Source organism: Felis catus, chromosome A2 (genome assembly GCF_018350175.1).
Source record: "Felis catus isolate Fca126 chromosome A2, F.catus_Fca126_mat1.0, whole genome shotgun sequence".
NCBI lineage: Eukaryota > Metazoa > Chordata > Mammalia > Carnivora > Felidae > Felis > Felis catus.
Genome location: NC_058369.1, coordinates 39609247 through 39623733, shown reverse-complemented (window position 1 = coordinate 39623733; position 14487 = coordinate 39609247). Strand labels below are relative to the sequence as shown.

Here is a 14487-nt window from a genome sequence, read left to right as displayed (position 1 = left end):
TTGCTTTAAAAAAGTATAGTGGAAAACAGTGTGGAGGTTCCTCAAAAAATTAAAAATAGATCTACCCTATGACCCAGCAATAGCACTGCTAGGAATTGACCCAAGGGATACAGGAGTGCGGATGCATAGGGGCACTTGTACCCCAATGTTTATAGCAGCACTTTCCACAATAGCCAAATTATGAAAAGAGCCTAAATGTCCATCCACTGATGAATGGATAAAGAAGTGGTGGTTTACATATACAATGGAATACTACATGGCAATGAGAAAGAATGAAATATGGCCTTTGGTAGCAACGTGGATGGAACTGGAGAGTGTGATGCTAAGTGAAATAAGTCATACAGAGAAAGACAGATACCATATGTTTTCACTCTTCTGTGGATCCTGAGAAACTTAGCAGAAGACTATGGGGGAAGGGGAGGGGGGAAAAAAAAAGGTAAAGAGGGAGGGAGCCAAAGCATAAGAGACTCTTAAAAACTGAGAATAAACTGAGGGTTGATGGGGGGTGGGAGGGAGGGGAAAGTGGGTGATGGGCATTGAGGAGGGCACCTGTTGGGATGAGCACTGGGTGTTGTATGGAAACCAATTTGACAATAAATTTCATATTAAAAAAAAAGTAGAGTGGCCATTTAACCAACTCCTTATTCCCTCACACTTGGGGCTTTTGAATGTGTTTTCATTGGATTTTGTCTAAAATATCAAAAGACTGAGATCACTAGAAGTGGATAACCAGGGCCACAAAAAATAGTAAAAACGACAGTAAATCTGTTTATTGGCCATTTTACATGTTTTCTTTCTTTCTTTCTTTCTTTCTTTCTTTCTTTCTTTCTTTCTTCTTTTTCGTCCTTCCTTCCTTCTTTTCCCCCTCCCTCTCCTCTTCCCTCCTTTCTTTCTCTTTCTTTCTTTCTTTCTTTCTTTCTTTCTTTCTTTCTTTCATTTTTTTTAAATTCTTTTAGTGTTTATTTTTGAGAGCTAGAGAGGCAGGGTATGAATGGCGGAGGGGCAGAGAGGGAGAGAGAGAATCCCAGGCAGGCTCCACACTGTCAGCAACAGAGCCCAATGTGGGGCTTGAGCCCACAAACCGTGAGATCATGACCTGAGCTGAAAACCAAGAATCAGACCCTTAACTGACTGAGCCACCCAGGGCGCCCCTTACATACGTTATTGCTAATTGTCACATGAAGAGTTAGGTCTATCTTATCTTACTAATGAGGGAAGCCGAGGCTAAGAGAAGCAAAGTGACTTGCAAAAAGTCATTCATCTAATAAGCGGCAAACCCCACATTCAAATATAGCACTACGGTATTTTGTCTCACTTTTGGGAAATCCACGTATAATGCTTCACTGACATGGTGGACCTCTGTGGTTTTGCCGCTCAACACATCCATTCCAATCACCTTTCTGCTGCTAACAGTCCACTGATATTCCTCTGAAGTACTATCTTCTCCCCAGCTGTCATTCCAGGTATATGGGGGGGGGGGGGGGGTCATGTGACTCGAACCTGGCCAATCAGTGCCTGATATTTCTCTTGCTACAGTGACTAACTCTTTCATCCATTCAACAAATATTTATTGAGAGGAGTTGGGACATTTATTGAGAGGAGTTGGGACATAAGGTAGGAATCAAGATAGGTGAGAATGCTGCTGTGGGGAAGCTTATTTTCTAGTGGGGGCAGGCAGAGAATCAACTATAGCAAATCCTCAGCCTAATTTCAATTGGTAATAAATATTTAAAAAAAAAAAACAAAGAACAGGGTTATGGGGTATAAGAGTAACAAGCAATAAGGATATCCAGACTCTTTTTAAGAAGGTGGTCAGAGTCAGGGAGAGGTGATGGCACTTGTGTTGGGTCCCCTTTCTACCTGACTTGAACTTGGAAGGGCATGGGACCCCTCAGACTGCTGGTAGCCAGCCATCTTGCCCATCCTTGGAGTCTGAGAATGAAGTCAATGTGGGGGAAGGATGGAGAAGAGGGGAGAGAGAGAGAGAGAGAGAAAAGAGAGAGAGAGAGAGAGAGAGAGAGAGAGAGAGAGAAATAGGGTCCTGAGGATCTCTTAGAGCCTCTGAATCATGCTGTAAGTGAAGTGAGACCGGGTTTCTAAACTTGTATGCCAGGGGAGCCTATAGATGGTTTTTTTTTTCTTTAATAAGATTCCTTCATTTTATGTTTTATGTGTCTCATACCAGAAAGAATCTCACGTTGTACCACTGAATGTTCAGACTAATCACTGCCTGGCATATGAACCCCCTTCACCCCTGGCAGATGTGAGTAAATTTTGGATAGATAAGCAGATGGCTAAAGAGGTAGGTAGCTCACAGGCTGATTGATCTAGAAAAGATACAAGTTACTGATTGCCCATGCGTGGAGAAACGGATCAGAAAGATACACCCTCAACTCTTCACATAGTTAACACTCTAGATGAGCGGTGGGGGGTTTCACTTTTTAATTATTAACTTCTAGAATGTTTGCATTGAAAAGCAAGAATGAATCACTTCTAATATAAAAAAAAACAAACCTGCAGATCTAGAAGGGTGTGGACTGAGAAGCCTGTGGAATAGTAGTGAATCGGGCCCCCAACACCATGCCCATAGCATGTAAAATGAGGTGTTGTCGGGCTGTTACTCCACGTAGCTACCAAGAGAGGCTATTCTTGGGGGCTACTTTGGAAAGAAGGGGCCACTGTGCTCTCTTTCCTACAGAGCCTCCCAATGTTTTTCTTGTCCGTAGGGGCGGCTAAAAGATGAAAATGTCTGTATAGCTCATAAAATAAAGAAATAAGGCCATATGAAGCCAAAAGATTTTCCTGGGCACTCTTTTGGCCCCAGACCCTGCCCAGTTCTCCTAAGAGCTGAAGGGATCCATTTCTTTACATGGGAACCCATTCACTGAGCAACAGCAGGCCGTGATTACAGGACAGGGGCTCTTTCTACTGGAAATGCATGATTCCTCAGGGCATCTGACTGGCTCAGTCAGCAGGGCCTATGACTCTTGATCTCAGGGTTGTGAGTTTGACCCCCATGTTGGGCATAGAGTTAACTTAAAAAGAAATGCATGAGTCTTAAGTGCTTCTCTTTCATACCTAAGGAATTATATCTATTTCAAAGTTCAGAATCTTGACAGGCATTATTATAGCTGCTTTTTAAATTTTAAAATATTTATAGAACTGGGGCGCCTGGGTGGCTCAGTCAGTTAAGCGTCCGACATCGGCTTAGGTCATGATCTCGCAGTTTGTCAGTTCGAGTCCTGTGTAGGGCTGTGTGCAGACAGCTCAGAGCCTGGAGCCTGCTTCAGATTCTGTGTCTCCTTCTTTCTCTGCCCCTCCCCTGCTCACATTCTGTCTTTCTGTCTGTCTCAAAAATAAATATAACAAAATTTTTTTTAATATCCATAGAACTTATGGGGCACCTGACTGGCTCAGTCAGTGGAGTGTGTGACTCAGGGTTCTGAGTTTGAGCCCCACATTGGATGTAGAGGTTACTTTAAAATAAAATCTTTAGGGGCGCCTGGGTGGCTCAGTCGGTTAAGCGGCAGACTTCAGCTCAGGTCATGATCTCACAGTCCGTGAGTTTGAGCCCCACGTCGGGCTCTGTGCTGACAGGTCAGAGCCTGGAGCCTGCTTTGGATTCTGTGTCTCCCTCTCTCTCTGCCCCTCCCCTGCTCATGCTCTGTCTCTCTCTGTCTCAAAAATAAAAACATTAAAAAATATATTTAAAAAATAAATAAATAAAATAAAATCTTTAAAAAATAAAATAAAATACTCAAAGAACTCATAATTATAATCTTCTTGTGCTTTAATTTTGCTTGCTCTCTCTTTAGTAAATTTCTTTTTAGAGAACAACTTTGGCAATCATTTTGGCGTCTCTTTTCTCTTGGACACTTCCATTAGATCATGGATTGTTCCTGAATCATAATCCTAGGTGAATGCTGTTTCTTAGAAGAGTCCAAAGACCCACATAGATTCCAGCTTTGCTGTTTAAAGCAAGGAACAAAATTTTACCGCAATCTTGTCAGAAAACTCTTGAAGATTCTATGATAGAATCAGTCCTCATCATTGCTTTTCAACTTAGGAAAAAAATAATTACTTCCACATAGCAGATTCCATTTGGGCCCAAATAAATTGTGTGCTAAAGCCATCTAAAGCTGTAGCTACTGAAACATTCCCCTTGCAATTTGACTTTTTTATTTAATCACTTTGCTCAGAGAAAATGAAAAGGCAAACTCCAAACCAGGGAAGGTTGAATAATCACAAATTCCAACCTTAAGGAATCTGAATTAATGAGATTTCATGGGATTTTTCTTGCCAAGAAAGAACTACCACCTTCCTCCCTTGGGTCTATGATGCTTATAACTTTACTTACAGGCTTACAATATCATTCCCTAGAGAAGGAATTATGGTCAGACTTTAATTTGGATCAACAGATAAAATTAGAAAGTCTCTTGAGGGAAATGTCATTCATTATTTACAAATGTACATAATTAAAGGAAGAAGTTATATACAGAAGAAAGACTGAAGTGTCTGTAGAGCAAAGGCTTAAATATAAGTAGAATTCCCTGGAATCTTACCAGGTGCACGCCTGAAATACATTAATTTAAAGTCTACAGGTTGGGGGCACCTGGCTGGCTCAGTTGGTAGAGCATGCAATTCTTGATCTCGGGTTGTGAGTTTGAGCCCCACATGGAGTCTGGAGCCTACTTAGAATAAATAAGTAAATAAGTAAACAAACAAATAAAATAAAGTCTACAGCTTGGAAAAAAATAGCTTGAGATACATACATCAAACTATTTTTTGTGTGCTTCTCTGTGGATTGAGAAGAGAGATGGTTATGGAGGAAAAGTTTAACTTGATAGAAGAGATGGCTTATGTTTGGTTATTTAAATAATAAATATAGCAAATATTGGTTAGACTCTTTGGCCACCCAGCAACTAGAACACCTTTTGTCTATTTGTAGAATTTCTCATCTTACGGGTCTGAAAATGTCTAAGCCAGAAACTCATTTTTCTGAACCTCCCTTGTAACTAGATGTAGTAATAGAATTTTCAGGAGAAATAAAACAAATAGGTTCTGGGTTTTTGTTTGTTTGTTTGCTTTGTTTTGTTTTGAGAGAGAAAGAGAGAGAAGGAAGGAAGAGAAGGAAGAAGTTTCAGGAATTGGCCTACCTGATTATGGATACCCAGGAAGAGCCAATATTGCAATGCAAGTCCAAAGGCCATCTGTTGGCAGAGTTCTTTCTTGCTTGGGGGATGTCAGACTTTTGTTGTATTCAGGCCTTCAACAGATTAGATGAGGCCCACTTCCACATTATGGGAGACAATCTGGTTTCATCAGATGCCGCTCATTTAAATGTTTATCTCATCTGAGCACTGGCTATTATATGTAAGTGATGAATTACTAAATTCTACCCTGAAACCAACACTACACTATATGTTAACTAACCTGAATTTAAATAAATTCTTAGGGGAAAAAAAATACAATACAATACAATATCCCCATACTTACTTAAAAAAAAAACAAACAAATAAATGTTTATCTCATCTGAAAATACCCTCATGGAAAAATCCAAAATAATGGTTGGCCAAATATTTGGGCACTGTGGCCCAACCAAGTTGAGACATAAAATTAAACATCACAATGAGGTATAGACATTTGACTTAATCCTTACACAGGCTTTGGTTTGCAAGTAAGCGCATGTAAAATCCATTCTTCATGTGGGGTTGGTCAAGATATCCAGCTTACAGAGGCAAGATGGCAGCAATTCTGGTGGCAGCACTTGTCGCTAGAGTGTATAGCAGAAGGGTCTCCACAGAAAGTGTCATGGCTTTGTTAAATCAAGTTTCATTCTTTAGTCCTCCCAGAAATTCAGTGAACTGCTTAGTTCCTTGAATTCATCCCTCTTTTGTTTAAACTAGGTGGATTCTGTTGTTTGCAACTAAGAACCCTGAAATTCAGTAAACATGTTGTATTAATTACTAATGCATAACAAATTACCCCGGAACTTAATGGCTTAAAACAATAATAAACATTTATTATATCCCACATTATCTGTAGATCCAGAATTTGTTTTTTTTTTAATTTTTTTATTAATTTTTTTAACGTTTTATTTATTTTTGAGACAGGGAGAGACAGATCATGAGCAGGGGAGGGTCAGAGAGAGAGACACACAGAATCTGAAACAGGTTTCAGGCTCTGAGCTGTCAGCACAGAGCCCGACACAGGGCTCGAACTCACGGACCGCGAGATCATAACCTGAGCCGAAGTCGGCTGTTTAACCAACTGAGCCACCCAGGAGCCCCTGTAGATCCAGAATTTGTAAGTAGCTTCACTGGGTGATTCTGGCCCAGGGTCTCTCTTGAGGTTGTAGTCAATTTGTTGGCCATTGCCATAATCATCTGAAGACTCGACAGGGGCTGGAGGATCCACTTTCAAGATGGCTTATTCACATGGTTGGCCAGTTGGTTCTGGCTGTTAGAAAGATGACTCTGTTCTTCTTGTGTGGGCCTCTCCATATAGCTGCTTGAGTGTTCTCAGCATATAGGCTGTCTTTCCCCAGAAAGAGTGATCCGAGAGAGAAAGGTGGATGCAACAATGCTTTTTATGACCCTGGCTGTGTGAAATCACATGCTCTCAATCCACTGCATTCTGTCTGTTACAAGAAAGTCGTTAGGTCCAGCTCTTACTCAGAGGGAGGAACATTAGTTTCTACATTTTTTTTTAATTTTTTTTCAACGTTTATTTATTTTTGGGATAGAGAAAGACAGAGCATGAACGGGGGAGGGGCAGAGAGAGAGAGAGACACAGAATCGGAAACAGGCTCCAGGCTCTGAGCCATCAGCCCAGAGCCTGACGCGGGGCTCGAACTCACGGACCGCGAGAGCGTGACCTGGCTGAAGTCCAACGCTTAACCGACTGTGCCACCCAGGCGCCCCTAGTTTCTACGTTTTGAAGGAGGGGGTGCAAAAGAATTTGTAGTTGTATTTTTAAATTTTCTATGTTGTCTCTTTCAAGATGGCCCCCCAACGATCCTCACCTCCTGATAGTCACACCCTTGTGTATGTCTGTCGTATACTCTATTACAGTTGTTCTCTTTGACCAATGGTCTCTGGAGAAGTGGGGGTGTGCCCCTACCAAAATTAGGCTATAAAAACCTGCGTCTCTTTCACTCTCTTGCTGTTTCCCTGCCTCCCTTGCTCTGGAGGAAGCGAGCAACCATGCTGTGAGCAGCCTTATGGAGTGGTCCATGAACTAAAGCCTCTGGCTAACAGCCAGCAAGGAGCTGAGGCCGGCCACCAATCGTATGAGCAAGCTGGAAACAGAGCCTTCAGAAGAGTGCAGCTCCACGTGACAGTTTGCACCCTTATGAGTCCTCTTGAGACCTTGAACCAGAACCATTCAGCTAACTGGCGCCTGGATTCCTGACCTGTAGAGACTTCGTGCGATACTGTTTGTTGCTTTAAGTTGCTGACATTTTGGGGTAATTTTTTAATGCAGCAATAGATAACCAATATATTACCATACGTGTAGCACTATTTTTTCCCAGAAGAAATAAAGGTTTGCATGTGTGTATGTGTAGTGAAAGTGTGTGTGTATAAGTGTGTGCATGTGCATGTGTGTGTGCCTTGAAAAGAGAGTGTGAGAATAAAATATAGTTCTACTTAACTCAGCAAAGGCAGGCATGACGCTCTTTCAGTTCTCAGAGAGTATTCAGATATGTCACTAGCCCCCTAGAAATTCTCAGCTAAATCTTAGGTTGAAATTATTCTTTTTTAAGGCTGGAGGCTGCTACTGACCAAGCTGTAACTTGCTGCCACCAAGATTGTGTCAAGCAAGGCCTGGGACCCCCTCCCTCAAAATGGGGCCATATTGGGCTCCTTTATATATTAATGGGTCCTGTGCTTCCAAAGTAGCAACAATTGGGGCACCTGGGTGGCTCAGTGGGTTAACTGTTGGACTCTTGATTTTGGCTCAGGTCATGATCTCATGGTTCGTGAGTTCAAGCTCCACATCAGGCTCTGTGCTGACAGTGCAGAGCCTGCTTGGGATTTTCTCTTTCCCTCTCTTTCTGCCCCTCCCCTGCTCTCTTAAGCAAACAAACAAAAAAATTTTTTTAAAGTAGCAATGATTGTTTTTTAATTTCTTGTTAGGCTTATTGCTTTAGAAAGTCTGTTGTCACAGACTATAACAAGTACCTTGTGGGTTATTCAGTCGTATTTTTAGATGTAATAACAAAAACAAATGTACATTTATTTTCAGTTATTCAAGATATTACAGCACCCATTTGTTCAGTAAACATTAAAAGAGAACTACTGGGTTCCAACCCTGGCCCAGGCCCTGGAACGGGCTTCAAATGTCCTCAGCACTGCCAGAAGAGGAGCAAATGCCATTGTTGCAGTAGTAACACAATTAGGGGACGCTAAAACCCTCCTTTTCCGTGGGGCGAACAAGCCAGCAATCTGTCTCCAAGGAGCCCCACAGGGTGACTTGTGGATTCATCCAGGTCCAGGTTCTGGTCATAGAGCTTTGTAGGCAGCACACCAAGAGCAATCTATGCCCCAAGGGAGAATCTATTAACCACACTCATGAGACTCTTACATAAACCAGAAGGTCAGTTTATTAATTTACAATGAAAATCCTAACTATCACGGGGACCGGGACGCTCAGGCTGGCATGTCAAACCCTAACCTTCCTCCCCCTCCTCCTGGCCTCTCCTCTTCCCTTACTTCATTTCCTGCTGTGACCAACACTTAGTGAGCATGTCCCATGAGCCAGGCACAGGGCTGAGAGCTGGAGAAAGTGGCATATGGAACCAAAAGAGTTCTTGCCCTCAGTCGGAGAAGTAGAAGGAAACCCTAATCGAAACACTTGTGCGAATAAATGCCAGGTCTCTGAGGTTCGTGGAGACCTTTTTGATGATAGTGACCATGAAGGCTCCTGTCCTCGGGACTGTGGGCACTCCCAAACATAAACAACACCATGCACACAATCTCAGGAGGTTCTCAGTCACTCTGAAACCCATGTGGGGAATTAGGGTGCAGCATACCCCCCTCTGTTGGCAGAGCTACATGGGAAGCGGCCAAGTCACAGCCCGAAGTTTGCTTCGAGATCATGGAGTTGAAACAAGGGTGTTATTTGGGTGAATTGAGTGTTCGAGAACATTAGGCTAAGATCGCCCACAACGTGTCATAAGCGGCTTTGCCACTTGAGATACTCCATCCGTTGGGGGTCTCCCCTAACCTGGAGCGATGCCTGAATGGAGTCCTGCCAGCATTAACCTCGCTCCTCTAAGTGAACAAAGCTGACCAAACCCCACTTGGCCGACGCATCTGTCTTCAGATAGGTCAATACCCTGATCCACAGAGAGCCAACATCCCTAGCCTTGGAGTGATATGGTGGCCTTCAGAGGACTCCACATCCACCTATCTTGTCCCTGATCCTTCACGAATAGGTTTCAAGGTTAACCTTGGTGGAGAGCTGTACCTTTCTTACTTGCAAGTTCTTTTAAGCTGTAGTGTTCTGGGCCCCAGCAGCTCCCAGCTGGCTTTTCCGAGAGCATCTGGAACGTAAGGAAAGGCAGACACCTGGCTCATCAAAAACCTTTCCAGCCTACCTTTCTCCTCCCCACAAGATAAAGCGGGAGTGGGCCAGCTTTTTCTGTAAAGAACCTCCTAGTAAATATTTTAGGTCTCTCTCCTAACTCCTCAACTCTTTTGTGGTGCAGAAAGCAGCTGTAGCTGATACATCTATGAATGAGCATAGCCGTGTCTCAATAAAACCTTAGGTACAAAAAGCAGGGGGCTGGCCGGATCCGGCCTGTGGTCTGTAGTTGGCTGACCCCTGGTCTAGGAGATAGATGATCATCTTCCCTACGGCTTCTCCCCAGCTCCCTCTGCTCTCCTTCACTGGTCTTCCTGAAGGATTTATTTCCACCATATTTCAGAGGATTTGACAGACAGAGAAAATGGTTCTGTGGAAACAGCAAATGGAAGATTGCTTTCAGCTAGGAAAGGCCTCCCAGCCTCGGTGCTCCGTCCTTCCTACTTTGGGTGCAGAAGTGGTGGGAGAGAGCCGTCAGACGAACAAGGGAAAACATTCAGGACGTCAAAAACGTTTAATGCGGAGAACAGAAGGTTCCAGCAAGGCACAAGGCGTCGTGAGGAGTACTTCCTCTTCAGTCAGATAATGACAATAATAGTAACAGCAAGGTAACGCGGATAACATTCGCTGAAGGCTTACCACGTGCCAAATGTTCCGCCAGGTGTTTTTCTAACTATCGTGTGTGGTGCTGGGTTTGCTTTCCAGCCCAGCCACCTTCTAGCTGTGTGACCCCGCTTCACCCTTCCAAGCCTCAGTTTCTCCATCTGTTAAACAGGGGCTGTGGCGTAACCCATGAAAAGCACTCAGCACAGTGTCTGCCCCCCACCCAAGTGCTTGGTAAGAGTTAGACCTTTGTTATTCGAATCTGTAGAGGGGCCAGGCTTGTTCTCCACACCCCCAGAGCTTAGCAATGAAGCCAGTTGATGGAACCCTGGGAAAGAGAGATTCCAACCCCAGGGGAAGCTTGCTGACCCAGCACTTCCGAGATACAGGGTTCTTATGGGAAGGTTGTAGATTCCTGAAGGATGTATTGTGTAGTAAAATAAATTTGAGAAATTTTCAGTTAAGCAAAATTAAACAAGTTTCTCAACGGCTGTATTTTTTAGAGCCCTGAATATACTGCTGTGGTATATAGATCACTAAGCAGGTATTATCACAAACAGCCCTTTCCAGATGTATTTACCAGTCGTTTCCTGACTCTAGGGAGCCCGTGGGGATTGGTTTGTCGCAGAAAACCCTTTAGGAAGGTATAGTTGGAGATGTGTGAAAATTGATTGGCTAAGTGAGGTAGTGAGCTCCTCATTAAGGGAAGTGTGCAAGCAAAAGCTGGCTGCTGAAAGGGCAGGCGTGTGGACAGGGTCATCGTGTGGTAGATGACAAGGGGGCTGAGTCAAGTGAAAGGCTCCTATGATTCCTGGCTGCTTGTCTTGTGCCTTCAGGCTCAGGGGGCTGTGCTCATTTTCTGTTCCAGATCTGGAATTTTGGATTTGACTTTGATATCAAGGACGGAGCTCTTTGGGGTGAAGCAAGGTACTGGACTGTTCTGGTAGCCCCAAGTAATGAGGCCCTGAGGAGCCAGGCTGACCTTCCCCCTACTTTAGGGTCCCCTCAAGTCTGCTGAGGATCAAGGTATGGGTCACCAAGGGCAGTGAAATCACATTGTCTGCCATAACATAAGAGCTCAGGAAATGTTCCTCTTTGAGATCCATCCTGCTCCTTGTAAAAGCATCCAAAAGTATCCAAAAGTATCCTGAGGTGTCACTGGTCAAGGGCAGACAGCGTGACTAGGGAATTATTAACTGATAGTTACTGAAAAGTGAAGTCTGGTCCACCTTCTGGTCTCCATCACACCCGTGCATACGTGCACACACACACACACGCACACACGCACATGCTTATACCCCAATTCTAAGGCTACTTGAAGTCTCCCAATCCTGGCTGAGACATGCTAAAATGTCCCCTGCCCACTCAGAGATGCAGGAGCAACCTGGTTAATAAAACCTTTCAAATCCCCTGTTTTCCACTAAATCTGGACCAACGACAGCACATTCTGGGCTAACAGTAGGACTATTCTCTTTCCACTGGACCCGTTCCTCTTCTCCTACCACTCTTTCCTCCTTGCTGGAATTTTCCCGCTTGTCACCAGAAGGGACCAATTCTAAAGCTGACCTGGTGGATAAAGGCAAGAGGCCCTGACTAGCACTGGGAACACTGAGCACAGGCAGGGGCGATTTTCGGGACTGGAGACAGGTGGGTTCAATAGATGTCGGTTAATAACAGAAGGCGTTTGGATGCTTTTACAAGGAGCAGCTGGGATGTGCCCTCCGCTTCTGACATCTCCTGTGACGGTAAAAAGTTCTGTATCTCCTGCACAATTAGCAGATTTTCTGCCCATTACATGTAAGTGCCCCCTCCCCCATGTGAATCATCAGTCAGGTTGGGGAATGTCTCTGTTGAAAACCCACCTTTCTGGGTGCCTAGGTGGCTCAGTTGGTTGAGCATCCGACTTCAGCTCAGGTGATGATCTCATGGTGCATGAGTTCGAGCCCCACCTCAGTCTTCGTGCTGACAGAGCAGAGCCCACTTCAGACTCTCTGTCCCCCCTCTCTCTTCTCCTCCCCCTCCCCAGCTCACGTTCTCTCTCTCTCTCTCTCTCTCTTTCAAAAATAAACATTAAAAAAAATCACCATTCATTATCATGCTTCTCAACTTCCCAGGCAACGGAGTAGTTTATGAGAACCCAAGACCATGATGGCTGTTGGAAACCCCCTCCCCGTTTCCCTCTCTGTCCTGTCGTCTCTCCTCAAAAGCAGGGCGTGAATCGAGGTTGTTGGTGCTACCTGCCCAGTGACTGCCCGGCCCCCTGTCTGTGAGTGCCCCCTCCCATGCCTTGTTGAGCACATCACTGGTTAAATTGGGGCAGTTTTCCAGTAACAGGAGGTGACCTACAAATGAATAAAAGTTACCTCTTGATCTAGTTTAGTAGATAATGACGACAGAGAATTTTCATATATAGTAAAGAAAGAAGACGGTTTTGTGATTACGGAGATGAACCGAGGCACAGGGGAAGGAGACCGCGCCCGGGAGGCACAAAAGATCTGAGGTTGCATCTAGCAGCAACAGTTACTTGCTGTGTGTTTTGGACAACGTGCTTGACTTCTCTGGGTCTTGTAAGTGGGGCAAATTATACCATGCAGACGTCTTTTCTCCCGTTTTCTTCGTTTCTTTTGTCTTTCCAAAGAAAATTACGGGAATAGCAGATCCTATTTCCTGTTGTTTTGGTGGAGGTGCCAATCATAGAAATATCCATCACCTGCCACCTCCCCCTTCCTTCAGTGGCCAGTAAAATAGGGACATCTGAACGAGGCAGGGCTCCTTCGTAGGATTTTGTGTACAAATGCCTCTTGGAAGAGAGACCCTCTCCCTTCCCTCTGCCGAAGTGAAAGGATGAAAGTCTGGATTTCTGGGTAGAGGCTCCCTGTCCTTCTAAGATTCCACCCTTCCCCTCCCTCCTCGCTCCTGGGGTAGGGGGGCGGGAGGGGGGCGGGAATCAAGCCAAAGCTCAGAAGCAGATCTGTAAGGAGGGAAGCGCAACAGCAGGTGTTTAAGTTTCTTTTGAATCCTCTTTTGTAACTGTTACTACTTTTTGATTTTGATTTTGATTTTGGCTTGGGTACTGCGTTAGAACAAAAGGATCTTTAAAGGTTGCTGGGTCAACTTTTGTTGTTTTCCAGATGAATAAAATGGGGTCAAGGGAGGCAGTACCTCCCCTCAAGCCTCCGGCTTCTAAGGCAGGACTGACAGTGCAGGCTTTGGACTTGAAGGCTGGAGCTCCTGGCTTCGTGGCCACAGTGGTATCTCAGCTTTCTGTTAGGCTAGTCAAGTGACTCACAGGCTGCGTATGAGCATGATTCCCAAGTGACTAGATGGTGTCTCCCTCACCTCACTGTCCCCAAATCCTTCTTATCTTGCTCTCTACCCCTCATCAATCCAACGGTGTCTGGAATACCACTGTGGTACTGATTCCTTTCAGCTCTTTTCTTGGTGCTTCTTACGGAAGTGGTAATACAGAAAACTAATTTAAACTACTGGATGAATTCCTTTTAAGACCCTCTTTCATCAGGAATAAAAAGAAAGAAAAGGGCTTCCCGTATCTTGGGAGAATGGATTAGAGAAGGGCATAATGTATGGGAAAGAGTCCAAAAGAAGGAAAATGGTATACAAAGGGGAATTCGGTGCTCCTGAAGACAGACTGCTTCACTTTTAGAATCTTCCTCTTCTCTCCATCACCATATCTCCCTTCTTTGTGGTCCTACATGGAGTCAAAACTGCTGAGCTTGCAGCAGTTCCCTCCTCTTCTCCAAAGCTGCAGAATCTACCTCCTGCTTCAAAGGCTGAAAATGCAACTCACTTTCCCAGTTTGCTTGCAGCTAGAGCATGTGATCTATGCCTGACCAGTTAGACATCAGGGAGACTCTGGTGGCGTTGCTTCTGGGAGGGTCTTTTCTCCTTGATAAAGGAGAGGTGCACAGGGGGAAATCTCTTTTATTTCTGCTTTTGAATGTGGTAACACAGAGACATGATAGTTGGAGCTGTTGCAGCCATCTTGCCATCATGAGGAGATATGTCTAAGACAAAGGCCACCACGTTGAAGTTTATGATATGGAAGGCTGCAAAGACGCAGGGTCTTAGATGACACTGTTTCTGTACAGAAATAACCCTAGTACGGCCCAACCACTGGATTTCTTGTTATATAAGATAGTGAATATTCTTTATCATATAAGCCACATTTAATTGGGTGCTTCCTTTCTTGACACCCCAAATCGTTCTATTACCATGTCTCAGACTTGTTTCTAAGAAGTATCCTTAATGGAATATAGTTTTGTCTCTAAAATAGAG

At 44.3% G+C, this 14487-nt stretch overlaps 1 long non-coding RNA gene across 3 annotated transcripts in view; it reads left to right on the top strand.

Moving 5' to 3' along the window:
• Nucleotides 1-14487, top strand: part of LOC109496654 — a 155166-nt gene that overhangs the window by 134328 nt on the left and 6351 nt on the right. The window contains exon 1 of one of the 3 annotated variants that reach the window (XR_006593897.1): nucleotides 11867-11988. The exons of 1 other annotated variant lie outside the window; for it this stretch is intronic. This is a non-coding gene — a long non-coding RNA (uncharacterized LOC109496654). Of the gene's footprint in view, nucleotides 1-11866; nucleotides 11989-12972; nucleotides 13056-14487 lie in introns of those variants that run through there. One more of the 3 variants, XR_006593898.1, reaches the window with a different exon arrangement.